Genomic DNA, 21,688 nt, shown 5'->3' on the forward strand with positions numbered 1-21,688 from the left:
GCTCTGCCCCCACCCCCCACCAATAGACAGGCGCTGAGAAGGGAGAATATAGTGGAACATGAATTGAAAAGGTACTCAAGCATAAGAATAGAGAAAATGTTGTATTCATAAAGCTACACAGATAAAGAGTTACATGACAGGAAAGAAAGAGAATGGCAAAGAGAGCAGAGCTTCTGTCTGAGTGGGTATTCAGTGTCAAGGAGAAGTGAGGTAGACAGGGTTTTAAAGAAGGTAAAAGGAATGACAGAGAAAGAGGGCCTTTCCCCACTTACCTAAAGCCCGGTGCTACTCGAGGAGAGTAGCGCGGGGTCCCTCGGCACTCCCCACTGAGAGGGGCAGCGACAGCGCAGCCGCCCCGAAGCTGCTGCTGTCGCGCCCCTCAGCGCGCAGAATCCCAGGCGCTCTTCTTAACGGCGCCTTTTGATGGCCCCGCGGTTGTGGGGATGGCCGGGCGCGCGCCTGGGATGCAGCTCGCTGAGAGCAGCGCGCGGCATGGAGGGGAATGACGAGAGTGGGGAAAGGCCCAGAGTTTGCCTATCTTTAGCCTGCTGAGTGCTGTAGAGCACAGTGTCTGTTTTGATGATCCAGAAGTTTAGTGTTGGGAGTTTTAGGCAAAGCTTTCAAAGATCCTAAGTAAGAAGATGTGCTGGTTCCAGCAGAGGTGAGACTACACAATTTTGGCTGGCAGAACTGTGCCTTGACCTAACTTTTTCTAAAGCATGGCATTGCTAGCTCCTAAAATGGCTCTCAAAGCAAATTTAGCCAGGACAGTCAGAGCAGACGGCACACATCTGGGAAGCAGTTCCCTGGTAACACAGCAGTTCTCTTAACCACCTCAGATATTCTAAAAAAAGAAGTCTTCCACCACAATATTTTTTGCCTCATTGGGAGAAGTCATTATTACCTGCTCTAAGTCCTCAATTAAGAATGGAGCTGCCAGGAGACTTATCTCTTACTTTCCACTGAGGAACACTTTGTCATAGTTTTTAACTCTTTCCTGGTTTATCATTTAACCCAAACCCATTGAGAGCAATTGGACAGTAATTTCATATCATGGCCGGGATCCGCTGGTAATTTCTGCTGATATAGAGGATTCCTTTTTGTTGCTAATTTTTTTATTTGTACTCCAAAATCAAAATTCAAAACAGGAATTTACGAAATATAAAGTACTTATTTCATCTGATACAAGGGATTCATATCACCACCGTAGGACCTCTCTGCCTCCCTTTTGCTGTAGCCCCAAATGCCTGCCAGATGCTTCTCCTGGGGAGCAGAGGGCTCCCAGTAAAGCACAAGGGGAGAATCTGCAAAAGAAATGATAATAATAATTCTATGCATTTATGAGATCTTCTGCTGGATCCATGCCCAGTATTGGAGTTGGGCTTCTAATTGGTCATAAGTTTAATGCCTGCAGCAGTCATATCTTTATTTGGATGAGCATTGGGAAAAGATAGCATGGATTCTCATCATCACTCTTGGTGTGTGTTTGTGTGTGTGTGTGTGGGGGGGGTCTGGTATTTGTTGTTCTCCACAATTGTGTTGCATAGCTTGACACTGGTTTTTCCAGAATAAGAATATTCCATTAGAGTTTTGCCAATGTAAAATTTTACTGTTCGCCCTCTGAATTAACAGAGCAGGCTCGCAAACACAGAAGCTATATTTCAATTCTGTGCATAAAGGTAAAACTGAAAGATGTAGTGCACATTGATTTTCTGTTTCCCTCATAGTTTTCATTGACTGTTTCAACTCTTGTGTATGTTTCAGTAATTAGATGTTTCCACAACATCTAATACATATATGGATTCACTGCAATCCTTGTTATTGGTCTGTTGTTCTGCCTGCCCAAAACATTCTGTTCAGCAGTTTTAACACTATATTGGTTTGATTTACTTTGAAATTGGCATATGATTCCCTAATTTTCTATGGGCAGTGAAGCTGGTTGTTCTCAATTTCTGCATGCAAATATTTCATCACGGGAAAGGAATCTCTAATGCATTGTTTGTCTTCTCTGCCACATTATTCTACTTGAAATTGACTTTACATTGCAAACAGAAGAGGCTCCATTTCAGATTTAAGTTGGGAGTGGAGGGTGGCAGAGGAGTTTTCAAAGCAAGGAGGTTGAGATTCACAATAAAGTTCAACGGCCTCTCTTGGATTTATTTAAGATTAAATTGGAAAAGGAGTAGTGTTTTAGGAGTCTTGATGCGGTTACTTTTTAAACCTCATATATTCAGAGACAGGAATTTCTGAAGAATAAAACATCTGTCCGATGACATGTGGCTTATGACACCTTACTGTCCTCTGTGCCACTGATTCCAATAATGATGCCAGGCACACTTCTGCAGAAATGGAGTATTTTCCTCTTCTTTCTTCCACAGTTAATCTTCAAAACATGTTGATGTTTTCCATGAAGCTGCTGTTTGCTGGGGCAAATGCCTGGTGCTAAAATTCTGTACCTCTAGTTTTTGATGACAAACCTGACCCTTGTGCACCTGGCCGTTCATGACAAGCTCTCGTTTAACATGAGTAGTGATAAGGGCACACCTTCAAGTAATAGTAACAAGAATGCACATGATATGTCACTGCTTCGGACAGATGTCAGTTGTTTTCCTAGGTCTTTGATCTAGGGCATGAAATATGCTTGTGTGCTGTTGATAAGAAGGTAGGTTCCTTTTTCCTGTCAGTTTAACTGGTGGCTTATTCTAAATTGCTGTTCAAGTTTAAGATATTTAAAATATATGGCAGGTGGGATGGGGTTGGCGGTTGAAGTTTGGAAACTTGTTCAAGGGGAGCAGATGGAATAAGCCCAATACTTTTGTAACAGACATATGCCCACTCTGAACTGCTTTTTTTCTTTGTCCTTGAATCTCTCATGGCCACTGCACATTTCCTTTCAGCATGGTTATTACTGTGCTGTGTAGAAATGAATCTAACCATAGCTGTCTTTAGGCATCCTCAGCCCTGGCTAGGTGAAAACTGTTCATCCATGAGTGGATTCCACACCGTTGTGACACTTAAATAGCTAGACTATGCATGTGAAGCCACATGAGCCAATCAAGAAAAAGAATGCAGCATGTCCCATTGTCATTTGGAATTGAACCTACAGTCAAGGCAGTGGAGCCACTTTATAATGCAGGCTAATGGCAGTTTTCCTCATGGCTGAAAGTAATTTGATAGAGCCCTTCTTACCTACAGTGTGCATACTCATAGTATTATTGTTTCTGGTCAAACAGGTTTGGTAGGTTTTATTCTATTTCCAAAATCTGCCAAATTTGTGCTATATGTGTGATAGTAGGGCAAAGCCTCTTCTGCTTCAACCATAGTGAAAAAATCTCTGTAAACTTGTAGCTGTGAAATGAATCCTTCCCTCTTACTTTATAAGGTAGACGTATAACTGTTTCATTCACAACGGGCCTGTTTCTAGCTACAAAATGAAGAAAACATAATTTCTTAATAGGGTAATGTGATCTTTACCAATATCACCCTCCTGCTGCAACCCCCTGACATTTTGTAACTGGGGGAGTCAAGTAGACAGAGAATTAGTAGGAATTGACGCCCCATTTTAAGAAATCTCTAGAGCCCTTACCTTTTGGAATGTAACTGAATACAGACTTGCTTTCAGTAATCTTATTCCTTTTGATAAGCAGCATAGAAATGTCTCATTGAAAAAAAAGATGTACCTAGACTTACCTTCATACCCTGTACCCACAGAATAGGTTGTACAGCAGAGTATAAATTGATGTTTGTTTTTCAATTCAGCTTTTTTTAATTGAATAAAAGCAAAACCTGTTTAAAATCCACATAAAAACATTGGGCAACATTAACTTTCTTAGGCAAAGTAATCCTTTTTGGGTTGGTAAGCTGAGAACAGACAATTTAATTGAATTGAACTTCATGAACATTCTCTTTTCCTGGCATGAAGTCTGACATTTTAAACATTTATAAGTATCCTTACTTAAAAACCCTCTTTAACTGTCATGCCTATATGCATATTATTATTTTAAGACATGTTGGGAGTGAATTTAACATTTATAGAAGTGAAAACTGGAGAAATATCTTTTTGATAATAAAAAAATAATTGATTGTAAGAGTGAGTTTTATGAGTATTTCATGACCTACTGCTATATGAGAGATATAAAATGAATTGGAGTTAATGTTTGGGAATTACAAGTATTGTGTTCAGAGCATTTGATTGTATTGATAAAGAACCAGCTCAAGTTCTCATATAGAACAGATTCAGGGACAAGTATTGGGATCAGTGTCTTTTTAAAATGAAGCTGTTACATATCAGGTGGATACTTTGGAGATTATGGAAAGGTCACTGAGGGAAAATATGTTTAACCTTTTCCTCATATGCCTGTTCTGGAACTTTAAAGTGCTTTGCTCCAAAGCTGCAATTGGCTTTTATATGAAAATATGTGTGTGTTTAGGTTCCTGGATCCATGTTATTTCAGTCAAGAGCTAACTGCTGCACTAGAGAGGTGCAATCTCTGGCTTTCATGACAATGCTGCATGAATTTAGAAATCTATATTCGAATCAGGCTGAAATCAATTTATAGTTTTAACCCTGCTTAGCTAGCCACAAGAACGTAGCCTTTGCCTGTACATTCTGGCGTAGCTATGCATTTGCAGATTCTTGTATTACAAGTTCTCAAGCCTGCCTGGAAGTTCAGAATCCTAGGCAGCAGAACACTGTAGCCCATGACTCATGCCTCTTTCCCTCCTGGGACATCCTTTTTTCTTTTAGCAAAATAAAAAAGTAAAATTGCAAAGCCAGAGGAAAATTGGGGTGAGAGAGAAGCAGGAGGGATGCCTTGTGCCCCCAAACCTCCTTTTAAGGGTCTGGGTGACTGGAGAGGGCAACCTAGTGGCCCTTCCTCAGCCTACGTTGGGAGCATTTGACCCAGAAGGAGTGCACCCTTTTTCAAGGGGAGGGTTGGGCAGTCATATAGGTCTGACTGCAGGGCTCAGGATGTGTGTGCCAAGCCTGCCTCCTCCTGCTTTTGCCCAGCCCACCAATCGCCACAGCCACAGCCAGCTACAGTAGCCCAGCCTGAGCATTTCACCTCCCCTGGTGATCAGCCTGTGCCCCTTGCCTTCCATGCAGCTTCAACTGCTGAAGGGATTCAGGCTGGGCAGCTTCCTGCAAGGAAGAATCAACCTGCCTGCCCACCCATCTCAAGGACTGCTTCACAGGGCTAGATGATGCCATCTCCTCACCTCCCTCTGACAGCCTTTCCCATCACTGCCCTCCAACCTGCATGCATCAGCCAGTAGCAGCATCTGACAGCGGTGTGGGCAAATGCATCTCAGGGCAGAGCTAGATGCTTCACAAAGGCTTTTACAGCTAGATCTGGGTCACAGCACTGGTGTTTCACCTGCCAGTTGACCCAGGAATCCCTGCGCTATCCCTCTACTTCCCTAAAATTGTCTGCCGCTTCCCATCACCACAAAATTCTTCACTGTCTTGATGCTTCCACTGCCACTTTGGGAATTCCTAGTGTAAATGAACCAAAAACAGTTCAGAAAACACTGGGCAAGGGGCCTATATTTAGGCAGGCTAGATGTAGGAAAATGTGATCCCCTGGTGATGTTAAGAGATTCAGTCTTCTTGTGCAAAGCAGAGTTTTGGTTCTCAGGGAAGAACAATACAGTGGGTGATGGCTTTAAGAGTCAGAGCTGGGGGGCCGCTGAGAGCCAATAAGATCCCCCAAGGTTTCCACCAAACCTCTACTACCACCACCCAGGTCCAATCCAAACATCCAGTGGAAACAAATCCCATAACTTGATTATATGAATGGGCTAATAATGGATTATCTCTGTGTGTACTGTATGTTTTCCTGTGTTCCATACCTCATATATATTATATAATCTTTCTTAAATAATTTCTATCCCTTTTTATTTCCTTGGATTCAAGATAGTGTATGTAGCCTGTCTTGCGTTTTATCCACATAACTGCAAATGTGATGTTAGGCCTGGTCCAGGCTTACATTTTCCCCTTTCCTTTTAAAAAAAATTATAGAAGCACCCCCAGGATAACAAGGGCCCCAGAAATTTTGTCCCCTTTCAGTTCCCTATCCAGTATTTTGACTTAAAAAATACCACTAAGACAACCAAAGTTGATTTTATTAGCTGCCTCCATCAATACCTGATTTTTGTCCAGTTAGCAATTCCAGTCATTGTACTGACTGGACTATTTATGATGAACCTGTATCATCATTTATAGATATTGGTGTGCCTTTGCAAGGCATAAAGGCCATACATATTTGTTTCAGTGAAGAAAGAGTGCCTGTGGCTAATTTAGACCATAGTGACTAGCCAAAGGCATGATTAACACAATTATGAGGCAATATAATAAATTAATAATTTTGAATGATAGGCAAATACCAATAGGAACATATTTCATTAAAATCACAACAGTTCCTTTTTGGGAATTTTCTGCTTGACATTTAGCTTTGTGCTTTCTCATAATTTTTCTGGCTTGGCCCTTTGAAATCATAATTGCAACTGAAAACTTGTTAGTTTAGCAGTCTTGATGATTCAGGGATATTAAGTAGTTTATCTTAAAGGAAGTGAAATACCAACAGGCTCTTGGGATTTTGGAGAGAATCATTAATAAAAGGAAGATAAACTTGTTTGATTCTAACATGAATGGATTCACGTCCTTTCTTAGCTAGATGGAAAACGATCATTTAAGCTGCCTTTCAATATGATTTATCCCTTACAGATTTTCACACTTGCCTTTCAGTGACACACAAATTTGTTTGTACACATCGCTATGAATTGCAGTTCCACAAACACAGAGTTAGGGAAAGACTGCCTTGCCTGTCACTATTATTAAAGTGTAAATGGCAACAGGAGGAACAGACGAAAGCATTCATAGGCAGGATTGTGTCTGTGTGATCTGTGTTGACAAGTTCTTTTGCACATCATGTAGCAGCCAGGGTAAAAAAAAAATATGAAGAGTGTTGGACAAGAAATGCTAGGTGACTACATAACAGGAAATTCAATGTGTGTGATTAAATTAAAAATTATACTGGTTCAGCTATATTCTATTTATAAGAAACATAGTTTTACAAATGAATTCTTGAAAAGGCTCTGATTTCTCAGTTGATCTAATGCTTTTAAACTATGATGCTAACCTGCTGAAGGAGGAGGCAGAAGGATACACACACACACACACACACACACACACACACACACACACACACACATATACAGTCAGCTAGAAAGCCTAGCCCAAGGTAGCATACTCAGAACTGGCAACAAGCATGATAAATGTAAATCACGTGATAAAGTTCCTTATGATACTGGCCAAAATACAGATTTTAAGTATCTTAACTTTCTTGTGTCAATAGCCCTCCCAATTTTTTCTTGATTTACAGAGCTGTGTGCAAAAGTCAGCAACAATCTGCATTGTTCGAAGGTTCTTGTCTGAAAGAAGAAAATCAAGTTTGGTTTTGTTTGATCTTTTAGGTTGTCTGTCCACTAAAGGACCGATAGTTTCTTTTCAAATCTTGTTATGGAGGACGCAGTTGAAAAACATATGCTCAATGGATTCAGTCTTTCCATGTGAGCAAGCACATACCCGCTCTTCATAAGGAACTTTCTTACATTTCCCCACCAGTATTGGAGAGGGCAAAGTATTGCTTCTGTCCAGAGTAAACACCACTTTTGTCTTATTGGATTCCAGAAAGAACAAGTAGGTTTCTGGGGCTACTGTACATCTCAAGTCATCTGGAGATGTATAGCCTGGAGAAGCCATAATGTCCAATTGTCTCTCTATATCAAATACCCTCTGTTTAACAGCTGCTCTTGCTGACTCAAGTCCAAGATTTAAAGGGGCTTGAGAAAAGAGACCTAATCTTTGTAAGGAGCTTAGGACAGCCTTGTGTCAGCTCAATTGGAAATTATCTGGAGAATTAGTTGAAATAACCCTTGGGGGTTAAGGCTGCCAGATAGCTATTTAAAGACTAATATAATACAGATCTTGGCGTCGACCCTGAGCATCCCAGTTCCAAATCTAATCCACACATTTGGCACATATTTGGTAACTTGTAACAAGAGTCCTTAAAATTTTGGTTTGAACTCCACATGAATAACACGTAAATAGATGTAGGATGTGATGGATTAGGCTTTAAAAGGGTTAATCTTAAAGGGTGCAGTTCAGCCAAGTGTTAACCAGAGAACCACCTGATTGGCTGGCTGAGATTTTTCTGGAAGTTAATTGTGAGTTGTTCCAATTCACAGAAATAAGCCATCTTAATTAAGGCTGACTTCAGTCTGATTGGGGTTCTGGCTAATAATACCACGTCATCGACATAAAGCAGAACAGTAGCCAGGAGCCATAGAGAGAGTGTGCTGGCTCATATAAAAGCAGGAAAAGCCTGTCAGAAAGACAGAGATTGGGAGATTTGCAGAGATTGAAAGATTCTGAAAGCAGTTTGTGAGCTTGTGTGACACACAGATTGTGTCAATTCTCAGATTCAGTCAGTAGAGATCGTGTCTAAAGGTAGAGAGAACCAGAGACAGAGGGAGAACAGCTAGGGGGGCAGTGTTCTCAAAGAGATCTCAAAGGCTGAGAGGAAAAAGCCTTGTTTTCACCTGATGCTAGGAGGCCTGGTAGTGGTGACACTTATTTCACAAGGTTCCTAAGACCACACAAAGGCCTGGCGTGAGTGGGGCGTGCCTAGACAAAAGGCAGCTATCAAACATCCACCCATGCAACACCACCACCCCCCCCCCATCGGGCCTCTGTCTCTCTTCAGGGAGTGGGAGGTGTTGGATAGGAGATGGACAGGAAATTCTGGATCAACCCCATTTCATTGAAACAGCTTCATCAGCAGAACATCATTTTCAAAAGCTTGCCCATTACAGGGATGTAATGTAAAGTCAGGACTCTTGTGAACATAGTGCTGCTTGTACAGAGTTCACATTAGTGTAAGGCTAAGCATCATCAGTGACTTTGTATAATACATGTGTGTGCTGTATATTATATCTAATAGAAATATTGTACTTTATAGGTTTGCACTTTCACTGCACTTTCAGCAATTTCATTAAATTGAGTACTTACTATATTTTGTCCTTTAATGTTAGTTAGTTGGTAGTTAAGTTTGTAGGTATAACAGGTTTCCTTTTTGCTGGCCCCCAAAAAGGGCCATAAACTAACTGGGGTATTGCTTTAGCTTTAAACAGCTTAAGGGCTTCCAGCATAAATAAGGCCTCTTGAGATTTATAAAATTTGCTTATGTTGTTTGCTGACCTTGCATCTAATGCTGCCATTGTGTTATGGTGGATTGTTTTGACACCAGAGGCCTGTATCACAATCCCAAAATACTTAAAATCTAAGACTTGCTCTATCTTATTCTCCTTCAGTTTCCAGCATCTCATCTTTGGACTTTTCCCAATGGTGAGGATCTTAATTTTCTGGAAGTTAATTGTGAGTTGTTCCAATTCACAGAAATAAGCCATCTTAATTAAGGCTGACTTCAGTCTGATTAGGGTTCTGGCTAATAATACCACGTCATCGACATAAAGCAGAACAGGTATATGCTGGCTTGCTATTTTATGTGAATGTGTTGGTGGGTTTTCTTATTAGTGAGATCCTTGGATGAGGAAATATGATTGGAGTGAACTAAGAGGATGTGCAAAGTTAAAATCTCAGCAGCCCAATCTAGATCCCCAGGTGGTAGGACACAGCGCTGCTGTAGCGCTACCCCGCCACCCTGCCACCTCCAAGAGGGTTCTCAGTGCCGCAGGGAAGCAAAAATGAAAAAAAAGCCTCCCCGCCACTAAAAAACCCTCCATTGGACTCTATGGAGTTATGCACCCCAAGGGGAAGAGGAAGTCCAAGCCACACATGGCTCCTGCGTTTTGGCAGGTGAATGCTGGGTGGAGGTGGTGGGAGTGTAGGAGCAGTGATAATCTTCTTGGTTTTATCTACAGATTGTTTAGCACTTTGTTGTTCATAAAAATCTGCTTACTGGCCACCAGTTGAAGCTGAGTTGGGGGATGGGCTAGTATAAATTTTGAGATAGATATTGAAAAAATGGCTCTATTGCTGCAAGCAGGTACTTGTCACAAGTAATGTGATACCACACATGGCAGTATAATGAAATAGGATAGCATGATGCCTACTCTTATTTCTTTACAAATAAATATAATAGGCACAAAATAATGTTCATTTATTCCTTTCGTTCTCTGTATAATTTTGTGGCCACCAGGAATTTAAGTTCAAACCCCTTCATAATTTCTCCTGAAGTATTGTGTCTGACTTTTATAGCAGTTTTGAAGAGCTATGTGGTCCTGAAGAAATGACTAGTGTGGGACTTTAGGTTTCATTTAACAAATTAAAATGTATTTATGTATGTTCTTCAGCTTAAACATTTCAATAAATAATTTACAATAAATAAAACAAATTTCTGCTGAGGTGACTTTCACTTTCCATTAATCCATTCTCTCACTCTTTTATGTCTCTGAGACACTGTTAGGATTTGACTCCACCTCTAGTCTCTCAGTATTTCTTCCTATTTTTTTGGCAGTCCTACACTTCATGTAACACTATAGGTTTAGCACAGGCAGCCTCACTTTTCTCAGTACAGCTTAACTCAGACAGACTGTTTGCTCAGTACAGCATAGAATACTGTCTCTCTCAAGTTTTCTACACACTCTTTCAATTTCGCTCAGATTGACTCCCTGTCCATCTCCAGCACAGACTGCTGTCTCTCTCCCAGGTTTTACACCCACTCTGACTCCCTCTCAGTTCTAGCACAGGCTTTTCCAGCGTCAACCAATTATCTGCTCTCTCAACCCTCTTTCATTCTCTCCTTCCTTCTACAACTTACCTCTCATTTTAAAGAAACATACACACACAACATTTTAAATCATTACATATGGTATTTTCAATGATGAAATATTGCTGTATGAATAAATGCGGGCAACTATGTTGATCATAAGAACAAGCCAGCTGGATCAGAGCAGAGTCCATCTAGTCCAGCTGTCTGCTACTCGCAGTGGCCCATCAGGTGCGTTTGGGAGATCACATGCAGGATGTGAAAGCAGTGGCCTTCTGTGGCTGTTGCTCCCGAGCACCTGGTCTGTTAAGGCATTTGCAATCTCAGATCAAAGAGGATCAAGATTGGTAGCCATAAATCGACTTCTCCTCCATAAATCTGTCCAAGCCCCTTTTAAAGCTATCCAGGTTAGTGGCCATCACTACCTCCTGTGGCAGCATATTCCAAACACCAATCACACATTGTGTGAAGAAGTGTTTCCTTTTATTAGTCCTAATTCTTCCCCCCAGCATTTTCAATGAATGCCCCCTGGTTCTAGTATTGTGAGAAAGAGAGAAAAATTTCTCTCTGTCAACATTTTCTACCCCATGCATAATTTTATAGACTTCAGTCATATCCCCCCTCAGACGTCTCCTCTCCAAACTAAAGAGTCCCAAACGCTGCAGCCTCTCCTCATAAGGAAGGTGCTCCAGTCCCTCAATCATCCTTGTTGCCCTTCTCTGCACTTTTTCCATCTCTTCAACATCCTTTTTGAGATGTGGCGACTAGAACTGGACACAGTACTCCAAGTGCGGTCGCATCACTGCTTTATATAAGGGCATGACAATCCTTGCAGTTTTATTATCAACTCCTTTCCTAATTATCCCCAGCATAGAGTTTGCCTTTTTCACAGCTGCCATGCATTGAGTTGACATTCCCATGGAACTATCAATTAAGACACCCAAATCCCTTTCCTGGTCTTTGACTGATAGCACTGACCCCTGTAGCGTGTATGTGAAGTTTGGATTCTTTGTCCCTATGTGCATCACTTTACATTTTGCTACATTGAACTGCATTGAAGAAATGGTCTATAATCCTAACAGAAGAAGGGTCAATTGTCTTTGTGAGGGGGAGTGTACTTTGCAGAATGAAAGCGTACATTTCCTTTGAGTATATTTAGTCCAGTTTAGCCTGTTTCATGTTTCTTTTACTAATCTATGTTTCAAAAGTGGTAGGAGTGGTAATTTTCAGTACTCTTGCCCTTTGGAAAAATTCTAAATGGCATTCAGTCAGCTGAGCTAGTGGTCTGCCCACCAGTTCAGTTCATTGATGTTCTCTCTTACTGAAGCTGCTTTGTCATTTATACTGAATCTTTAACATGAATCATGTCTTTAAAAGGGGAATCAGTTTCCAGGTGAGAAGGATACTGAGCTATCTATGGAGAGAAACATTCTTTGTAATTTAAAACGAGAATCATAGCTTTCATTGCACTGTGTTCATAGAGTTTATAAAATAACTATACTTAATTGTAATAGGTGCATATATTCACGAAAATCCAAAAGTGTTAATCAAATAGTATAGTCTCATTAACACTTTATAAACAACAACATTATGTCCCTAGGCAAATACGCCTCTGCTTGAGAGAAGAATTCCATTTGAACCCCTTGACAATAAAGCTTCCCAGACCAGCATAATGTATCTGCAGTTATCTGTCTATCACACATGCATTCACTAATTCTTGTGTTACACTCAACACATGTGCAGCTGAATATTTGATATCAACCCCACTGGTCCCTGTTACAAAGTGAACATGTTTTTGGCAACATTTTATATGATTGGGGCCATTTTGTATGTGAGTGGCAAGGGTACAAATGATAAAAGCATAACATAGAAGCTGGATATATTTTATGATGTGTTCAACATCAACAAAGCACTGTGAAGAATTGTAGTATGGTAGTGCATGATAAGTCCTGAAAAATAGGATATATGCTTATACTGTACTCCACAACCCTTTTTCAAAGCAGTAATACCAGTAACATAACTAGCAAGACATGATTTCATTTTTTTCATCATTCATAGGCAGGGGGGTGCAGTGGTTATTTAACACAAGTAAATTTCCCAGTGGGCCACTGTCCTAAAGGACCACTGGTGGCCAGAAGCAAGCAGATCTCTGCCCTAGTAACTCTCCCCACGCTCAGGAACTGCTTTAGCCCATTACCCTCATTTGCCATGGCAGTTTGTGTCAACTCACCAATTTTCTCCTCCTGTACTGCTTTCTGTTTGGGAGATGATGCAAAGGGTGAGTTAATGCCCTTTGTCTGTTTCACTGGGCTAAGAGGCCCTTCAGTACTGGTTTGAAATGCAGTAAAGACTACTCAGTTTGATTTATTCCAGAGCCATTTTTACTTCCCATTTTCCACCTGTTTATAAGTGTGAGGAAATTGCAAAATATTGGTAAAATTTAAATCATCTAATAATAATATTCAAACTAGATATGACAGGTTCTGGTGGGTTTCCCGGGCTGTGTGGCCGTGGTCTGGTGGATTTTGTTCCTAACATTTCGCCTGCATCTGTGGCTGGCATCTTCAGAGGTACACCTCTGAAGATGCCAGCCACTGATGCAGGTGAAACGTTAGGAACAAAATCCACCAGACCACGGCCACACAGCCTGGAAAACCCACCAGAACCAGTTGAATCCGGCCGTGAAAGCCTTCGACAATACATTAGATATGACAGCATTGCTATCTTAAAATTACTTTAAGATGCCATGAAGGCTCAACCCTGAGAGGGGTCCACAGCTCAGTGAACTGAGGCACACTTGTCCTTCATCCTTTTCAAGTTCCAGTAAATGTGTGAAAGGGCTACATTTGTTTTGGCACTTGAAAAGATACGGGGGGTGGGTGGGGAGGAAACAAGTACACCTGCTCATGTTGTGAGCCCAATCAGAATCAGGCCCTCTGGCATTTTTAAATCATATTAAAATGGCAACGATGTCCACAGATCGGACCTATGGATGCTGTCACATCTAGTTTGGCCTTAAAATCGGTATATTCTATTAGTCAAGCGTGACCCAATCTGCAGATACCTGAATCTATGGATCCAGATCACAGAGACTGAAAACTGATTTTTCTGCGAACTTGGGTGAATCCCCTGCCTAGTTTGTAGAAAAGAATGAAAACATCTTTAACAAATGGAGAGAAACTTAAATCCCTCAAAAGACTGTTGTCAGCACAGCTGCAGAAAGGCTTCTTCTGCTGCACACCAGTGGGGGAGAAGTTGCTACTTCAGAAGTCTTTGCCCCACTGCCAAGCCAGCAACCAGAGAGTCAGGTAGGGAAACAGGAGTCCTTGCTGCTCCCCACCCCCCACCTGGGCTAGCAAAGTAGCCAGGCTCTGACAGCTATAGAGCCGATGGGCGGGGGAGTGTGACCAGGAGCTGTGCCCAGTCCAGCAGCAGTGGTAGTAGGGGAGAGGGAAGGAAGCAGTGGTAGTGGGGAGGGGAAGGTGGGAGGGATTCCCCTCCAAGTATTGTGGGTCTCCCACCAGTTAGTATCGTTTTCAAGAGTGACATACTACTCCTTTTTCTTTTAATGATCTGGCATACAAAAAACATCTGAGTAGCAAGAAACTATAATATTTCAGTGCCAGGCACATATCTTGACATATTCCTTTCAGTTTTTAAAGCAGTCATGGCAAAACTAGGTCCAACATAATGAGCTATTGATGACTGCAAGCATTGACAATCAATAAATGAAAGCTGCTTCTATGTGCTGCTTTTGTTTTTCCTCTCTTTTTGCTTTAATTGGCTTGTAGGTTTTGACCTGACATGCACCCACAATTATTTAGTTGGTGTTACAATGTGTTAGACCTGTTGTACCCTATTTATACTACCAAGCTAATTAAAAGAAATGTGAGAAGAGAACCCTTTCAATTATCTGCAGAAATGGCCAAGGCACCAATAGGTGGCTTGTTGGGGTTCCTGTGTGTGTAAAAGCCATCAAGCCCCTTCTGAGTTATGTTGACCCCATGAATTAATGACCACCAGAAGGTCCTATAGTTTACAGCCTTGCTAAGGCTTTGCAGTCTGAGGGCTGTGACTTTCTTCATTGTGTTAATCCATCTGATGTTGAATGTTCCACTTTTCCTGCGGTCTTCGGACATATTTCAAAGAAGACTACTTTCTTCCTGTCATCTTTCTTAATTGTCCAACTTCCACACTCATACATAGGAATAGGGAATACTATGATATGAATTTATCTTGACCTTGGTCACCAGCCATAGTCTCCTTAAGGCTTCCTTACCTCTGTGTGGAAGCTCATTCTCATTGAACAGAATTGAGCTGTCAACGAGAACTCCCTCAGTCGAGCAGCTGCCCAACCTGTACAGTACCAATATGGTGCCTGTGCAGCCACGCAGATTACAGGGAACGTTGGTCACCAGCAAAAGCTACTTGCACTTAAGAAACTTCTCTAGCTCCTTCATGGCTGCCCTTCCCAGTCTCAGTCTCCTTCTGATTTATTGGTTGCAGTTTCCCTTTTAGCTGTTGCTGGAAACAGAGTGCTCAATTAGACAAAACAGAATGCTCAGTCACCAAAAGGTAACTGTGAACTGGCCCAAGATGGCCTTGCAAGCTTCCATGGTAGAGTGGGGATTCAAACCAGGGTCTCTCAGATCCTCGTCTGACATTCTAACCCAGTGGTTCTCAACCTTCCTAATGCCGCGACCCTTTAATACAGTTCCTCATGTTGTGGTGACCCCTAACCCTAACATTTATCCATTTTACAGATGGAGAACACTGATGCAGAGAGTCTTAGGCGACTCCTGTGAAAGGATCGTTCAACACCCCAAAGGGGTCCCGACCCCCAGGTTGAGAACCACTGCTAACCACCTCAGCAAAACTGCAAAGTTTCTTCTTTATGTTAAGTAGCTCCAGTTCTTATTGTGCTGCTTTAGTCCTGTCACAACCATCAAGCTACAGAAATCAACAAGTTTACCTCTCAAATGAACATCTTGTACAAAACTATACAGGGTGTTATGGTGACTGAGTTTGACCTAAAAACAAAGCGCATATGGATTTCTTGATTCTTGAGAGCAGATTGTTGAGACTGCAAGTCTGTCACTTAGTCACAGGTTTGTGTGTGTGGGTATGTGTCTGACTATATAATTGCCAAAATCTTGCAGCAGAACAGGAAAAGAAAGTAAAGCAAAAATGTGAATTAAAAAGATATCAAGGAATTGAGAAAAGCACTGACTTTAGGAGAGGGTCTATACCGGTAATAAAATCTACAAGTTCCACTGCCTGACCCCAATCCTTTAGTGGAGTTAGGAATGCTGAAATAAATCCCCAGTATCATTTGAAAAACATCATTTGAGGGGACTGCCATTAAAGTTGCGGATGAATTATTTCTGGAAGTGAAGTAATGCTCTTGTCTTATGCTTTGGTTCAGTGCCTCTTTCTTTCTATCTGTTCGTATGTTTTTATCCTAAAAGGAGCTCAGCACAGCAAATATAGTCCCCCTCCCAATTTTGTCTTTATGATAACCATGTGAGTTAATTTAGGCTGAGAAAGAATAATTGGCCCAAGGTCACCCAGTGATGTGTGTGACTGAGTAGGAAGATGAACTTGGGGCTCCATATCCTAGTCTGACACTATGACCATCACTGCAGTGACTGTTTCTGCTCTTTCCACATCTCCATATGTATATGATTTGTTCTGGTGTCCTCACCCTTCTTCCTAAGGAAGTAAAATACTCCCACTGTTACCTTAAACGGTCAGAAAGCATGTGTAACCTACATATGTCACTGTGAACATGGCCATTTCCCATTTCAAGCTCAAATTCACACTACATAGTCTGAAGTCTCCTCCACAATCTCTTATTAAAGGAACTAGTTGCTTAGGTTCTATATTTGGATTAAAGAAATACCACCAGTTTGGGCAGTGACCAATATAATGGCTATAAAACTAAGCTTCTACTGTAGGAGTGGGGCATCTTGTGTGGGTGTGATCTCGACCAATTGCAGAGAGGCAGGAAATGATGAAATTCTTCCATGTACTTCCTGTGAGGTCTTGGGGTCACCTTCTTCAGTATTTTCCTGCCTCTGCAGAGAGCAGACGCGTTTTTTGGCTCTGGCAAAAAACCCTATTCGTAGTCTGTTTGTGTCAGTCTGTGTTTGTCTGTAGTCCTTAGAGGGGTGAGTAAGCGCGATCTGGCTTGGGGAAGAGTAGTCTAGCCGCCGCTGAAAGCAACCGCTTTCCTTCCCACCCACCCCTCCCCCACCCCTTGGCAAATAGAACGTTGGCAAATAGACAGTTAATCATGGACGCGAGGTCCTTTTCGCCTGAAACTTGAAACCTTTGTTAGCTCAGCGGCGGAGCGCACATGCTCCGCAAAGTCAGGCTGACCATAAAGAAGGGGAGAAGCTCCACTCAAGCGGATGCATAGCAACGCAGCGCGCGGGAACATCTGGCGCCTCCGAGCATGCGCAGTCATCCCAACCCGCCAAGAAAAGAAAAAAAGACTAAAGCGGCGGAGTCTAGCGCCTTCCCAGGAGTGCGTCCTTAACTGGAGACTCCATAGCCGACTCCTCCGGCCTTCCCAGGGCCTCGGAGCAGTCGTGCTACACCTCAAAGCGGCCCCGATCAACTGGTTCTTCCCTGTGCCCCTAACAGGCAAGACCCACAGGATCCTGAACGGGGAGATTCTAACACTGGGCAGTTAACTCCAGCCTCCTCCTGGATGAACGCGCCCCCTGCAGTTTTCGCTGAGTTCCTTAGAAGGGAGATAGACAAAGCTCTTGATGCAAGAGATCAAAGAACAGCTAATGCCCGCTCCTCTACTCGGTCCCATAGATCCCGCAGTCCCCATCGAGAGGACTCCGGCTCCTACAGAAGGGACCCCTTAGCCCTACCTAATGAGGAGGAAGAAGAATTATCCAGTTTAGACGGCTCTGATGGGGGAGAAAAATTCTCTGTCACAGAGGAAACCCCTGAGCCAGCTGTAGAACAATCCATACAGTTCTTTAAACTGGAAGAAATCCAATCTTTAATTTCTAAAACTATCTCCGCTCTGGATTTACGCGACCCTGAGGACGCGGGAAGGAACAGAATTCCCCAGCCTTCCATTAACGCTTCCAACAAGCCAATCAAGGTAGGGCTGTATCCAAAAGGCACATCATCCCTACTTCCCCGACTGATAGGGAGGGCTGCACAAGTATTTCCCCTGTTCACAAGATCGCTTTGTTAAAAGGATTCATAGGGAATGGCTCAATCCTACTGCCCTACAAGGGCTTGCCCCTAATTTTAAGAAAAAATATCTCGATGCCTCAACGGTTCTTCCGCGTCCTCCTCCAGGAATCCTCCAGTTGATGCCCCTGTGTCCATCCTACATTCCGGGGCACTGTTGTGAAAGCCAGAAGAGGGGGAGGGGCAATATCAAGGACCAACTTGATAGGAGGTCTGAAGCTGGTAGCGCCTGACCGTAGATCCCATGGCGAGTGGTTGGCGGCAGCCATCAAAACCTCTTACGCCCTCCTCCCACAGTGGCCAGAACGCCTCCATGGTGTGGCTCAAGCGTCTCCTGGGAGATATTGATTCCAGTCCCGGAGAAGCAAGAGCGCATCATGAGAAGTGCATCCCGAAAAGGGTCCTTTTTCTGCACCAAATTCCTTCATAGCAGATGCCACCTTTCTGACGCCTACATGTCACTGGTAGCGCTTCATTAGCCTCTAACACTTGCTGATAGCAAGACGCATAGCGCCTGGATTCGCTTCCATGGCGAAGCGGACATACAATCTAAAACACGTGAGTGGCTGGTTATTATTCATACTTTCATGGAGAGGGGCCCTATTTGGCAAAGAATGGGCCGAAGTCCTTGTCCAAAACCAAGGACAACAAAAAGAAGCGCATGCCAAAATCTGTCCGTGGGCACCCGACAGGTCCTCTACCAACAACAAGTTTACCTTCCGGTCCCACAAATCCTTTACCCCCCAAGACGCTAAATCGAGACGGGCAAAGAGACCACACTGGCAGAATCAACATTCCTTTACCGGAACTACAAAATGTCCTTCAAACAATACAACAAGCCGTGAGACCAAGTCCTTCAACTCCAATAAGAACAAGCAATGACGCATCAAAAGCATCCCGGTGGGAGGCGAGTCTCCAACTTTACTTTCTAAAGCACCGTTGGCAGGGAAACCACGCATTGGACAGGTGGACAAAGGAAGTCATCTCCACAGGTTAGTGATTAGAATTCAAGCGTTGATTCCACATCACCACCTGTTCATTTCCTTACGCTCTCAAAGGATCCGGCCAAAGCCAGCAGGAGACTCTGGAGGTTGGTTTCCCACCTAACCAAGATCCAAACCGAAATGTCGAAGACCTGTAGCCGACAGCGGAGCGTTTCTCAGGGGACATATTCACATTTCTTTACAGTCCCCAAAAGAAATGGGGACTGGAGAGGAAGCAATCCTCAACCACAAAGAGAAGGCGCATCAACAAATTCGATTCCGGGTCCCCAAATTCAGGATGGAAAACCGCCCGGTCTATCGCGGCAACTCTTAAGCCATCCAAGATCTGCTGACTTCGTTAAGATCTCGGCCGAAGCCTATTTGCACATCCCTATTCACAACTCTCACAGAAGGGTACCTGTAGCGAGATTAGCCATACAGGATCAACATTATCAATTCAAGGCGTTGCCATTCGGACTAGCCGCGGCATTACAGAACCTTCTCCAAGGTACTATTGCCAGCTCCAGTCTCATCATGTTGAGGGAACAGGGGATACTGCGTCTACCCCTACCTCCGACCGATCTTTTAACTGATTCGTTCCGCGCTCCTTCCCCAAGGCCATCGCCCGACATCGAGGAGTAGTTCAAGAAACCCTAGCACAGCATGGCTTTAAGTAAACAAACCGAAAAACAAGCTCTTTCATTCCCTCCGCGGCTGGAACGCACCCCACAGAACGCAGGTGCTGGACCGCGCGATTACCAAGACTCCCTTTTCATACCAGAAGAGAAGGTAGAAAGAATCAGGAAAAGCGACATTACTAAGTCATGTCCAACAGAAAGATCGAATCCTTGCTAAAACTGCAACAAGTCTGCTGGGAACCTTCATCTCAGTAATCGACCTGACCCAGTGGGCACATTTTCACCGCGAGACCGCTCCAGCGATTCCTCCATGCGCTTACCAGCTGGACATTATTGCCAAGAAGAAGACAGAAAATTATTACCATACACCCCAAGAGTCCGTCAGCTCAGCCTTCTCCTGGTGTGATGATCCGGCTCAACCTCAGACCCGGGGGAAAGCGTTATCTACATGCTCATCAAGGCTCAAGTCTTCACAGACAGCCAGCCTTTCAGGGCTGGGGGGGGGCCACACTCAGTCAAATGTATGTCCAGGGAACTTGGTCTCCGTGGAAGAATCTCCGGCTCCCACTATCACAATGTGTTGGAAGCTTCGAAGCGATCTTCGCCTTGCCCTTCAACATTTTCGGCCACAAATTTCGCCGTCCACCAACATGTCATCATAAGAACGAAGACAATGTTGCCGCATTTTAAGATGTAAAGCATCAACAACCAGGGCGGCTCCAGATCAGCAAAGGCTCCACTTTCGGGAAGCAACTAAAAGAAATCCTCCGGGATGGAGCCGAGGAGCACTTGGTAGTCAGCTAGAAGCCCTACACATCAAGAGGAGAGGTCCAGAATCTAGAGAAGCGGATTGGCTCAGCAGACCAAGAATTCATAATGCTTGAGAACCGAATGGCGACTTCGGATCCGCGGAGTCTTCTTCAAGATATGCGTAACACCTTCCGGCACTCCAGAGGTAGACCTGTTCGCTTCTCTCAGAAGAACCATCAACTTCCAAAGTTCATGACCGACATTACCATCCACAGGCAGTAGCAACGGGCCAGCCCTGGAACAGCGATATGGCCTCCAAATCTTTCTCTATGCATTTTCCTCCTCTTTTCCCTGATCCCTCAGCTCCTGTGCGAGGATCATATCCGAGAAGGCGCCTTGGTGATCCTTGTAGCCCCCAGATTGGCTCCAGGAGGACCCTGGTTCACCAAATTCACCATCCTGGAACTGGCCATGCACGCTTGGGAACTAACTGAACTCTGCCAATCACTTCCGACTTCCTGGCGCGGGGCCTGCATCATACGGTATCCCGATCCCGCTTGGTTTCAACGCTGACCGCGATGGCTCTCCGTAGAGCGGGCAAACCTCAGGATAAAGAGGTACTTGGAAGAAGTCACATCTAGCAAATCTTAACAGCCAGGCGCAGGTCGACGGTCCAATATCTATACAACTGTTCATGGAAGGCCTCACGTCGAAAGAGTGGATTACCGCCATCATAAGCACTTCGACCCCACGGAACCATCCATCACGCGTTATCTTGGAGTTCCTGCAACAGGGCTACTCAATGGGACTCAAAGGTGTTCCAAATCTTACGCAGACAATTGGCAGCTCTTGCTACCCGTCATCCCTTGTGTGTAAAGGCGACACCCCATCACCATTTAACATCCGGACGTTCTGAACTTCCTTAAGAGGGGTAAAATTGTCCCCAACCTCTGGCGGTAGTCCACGAGGTTTCCCCTCTTGGCGCTTCCCTGAACGCAGCTGTCCTGTCGGCACTCACTGGAGTCCCACGTTCGAACCCATTCAAACTGTACACATCCAAATGGGTAAGAATGAAAACGTTATTCTTAATTGCAATAACATCGACCAGAAGAGTGGCTGAATCCCAGCCCTTTCAATACAACTCAAGAACAATTGCTGCGTGTTTCCATAAGGATAGAAGTATGTCTTCGTACCAGATCCAACTTTCATTCGAAGGTTCAACTCCCCTTTCCACGTGTGCACAGGAGATCGTCGTTCCCCAACTTCATGCCGAACCCCTCTCATCCCAAAGAGAAATGCGTGG

General features: G+C 43.6%; 1 protein-coding gene across 2 annotated transcripts in view; it reads left to right on the forward strand.

Moving 5' to 3' along the window:
* PRKN (parkin RBR E3 ubiquitin protein ligase) overlaps window positions 1–21,688 on the forward strand; it is an 896,318-nt gene that overhangs the window by 300,199 nt on the left and 574,431 nt on the right. The window lies entirely within an intron of this gene.

This window comes from Sphaerodactylus townsendi, linkage group LG01, assembly GCF_021028975.2.
Source record: "Sphaerodactylus townsendi isolate TG3544 linkage group LG01, MPM_Stown_v2.3, whole genome shotgun sequence".
Taxonomy (NCBI): Eukaryota; Metazoa; Chordata; class Lepidosauria; order Squamata; family Sphaerodactylidae; genus Sphaerodactylus; species Sphaerodactylus townsendi.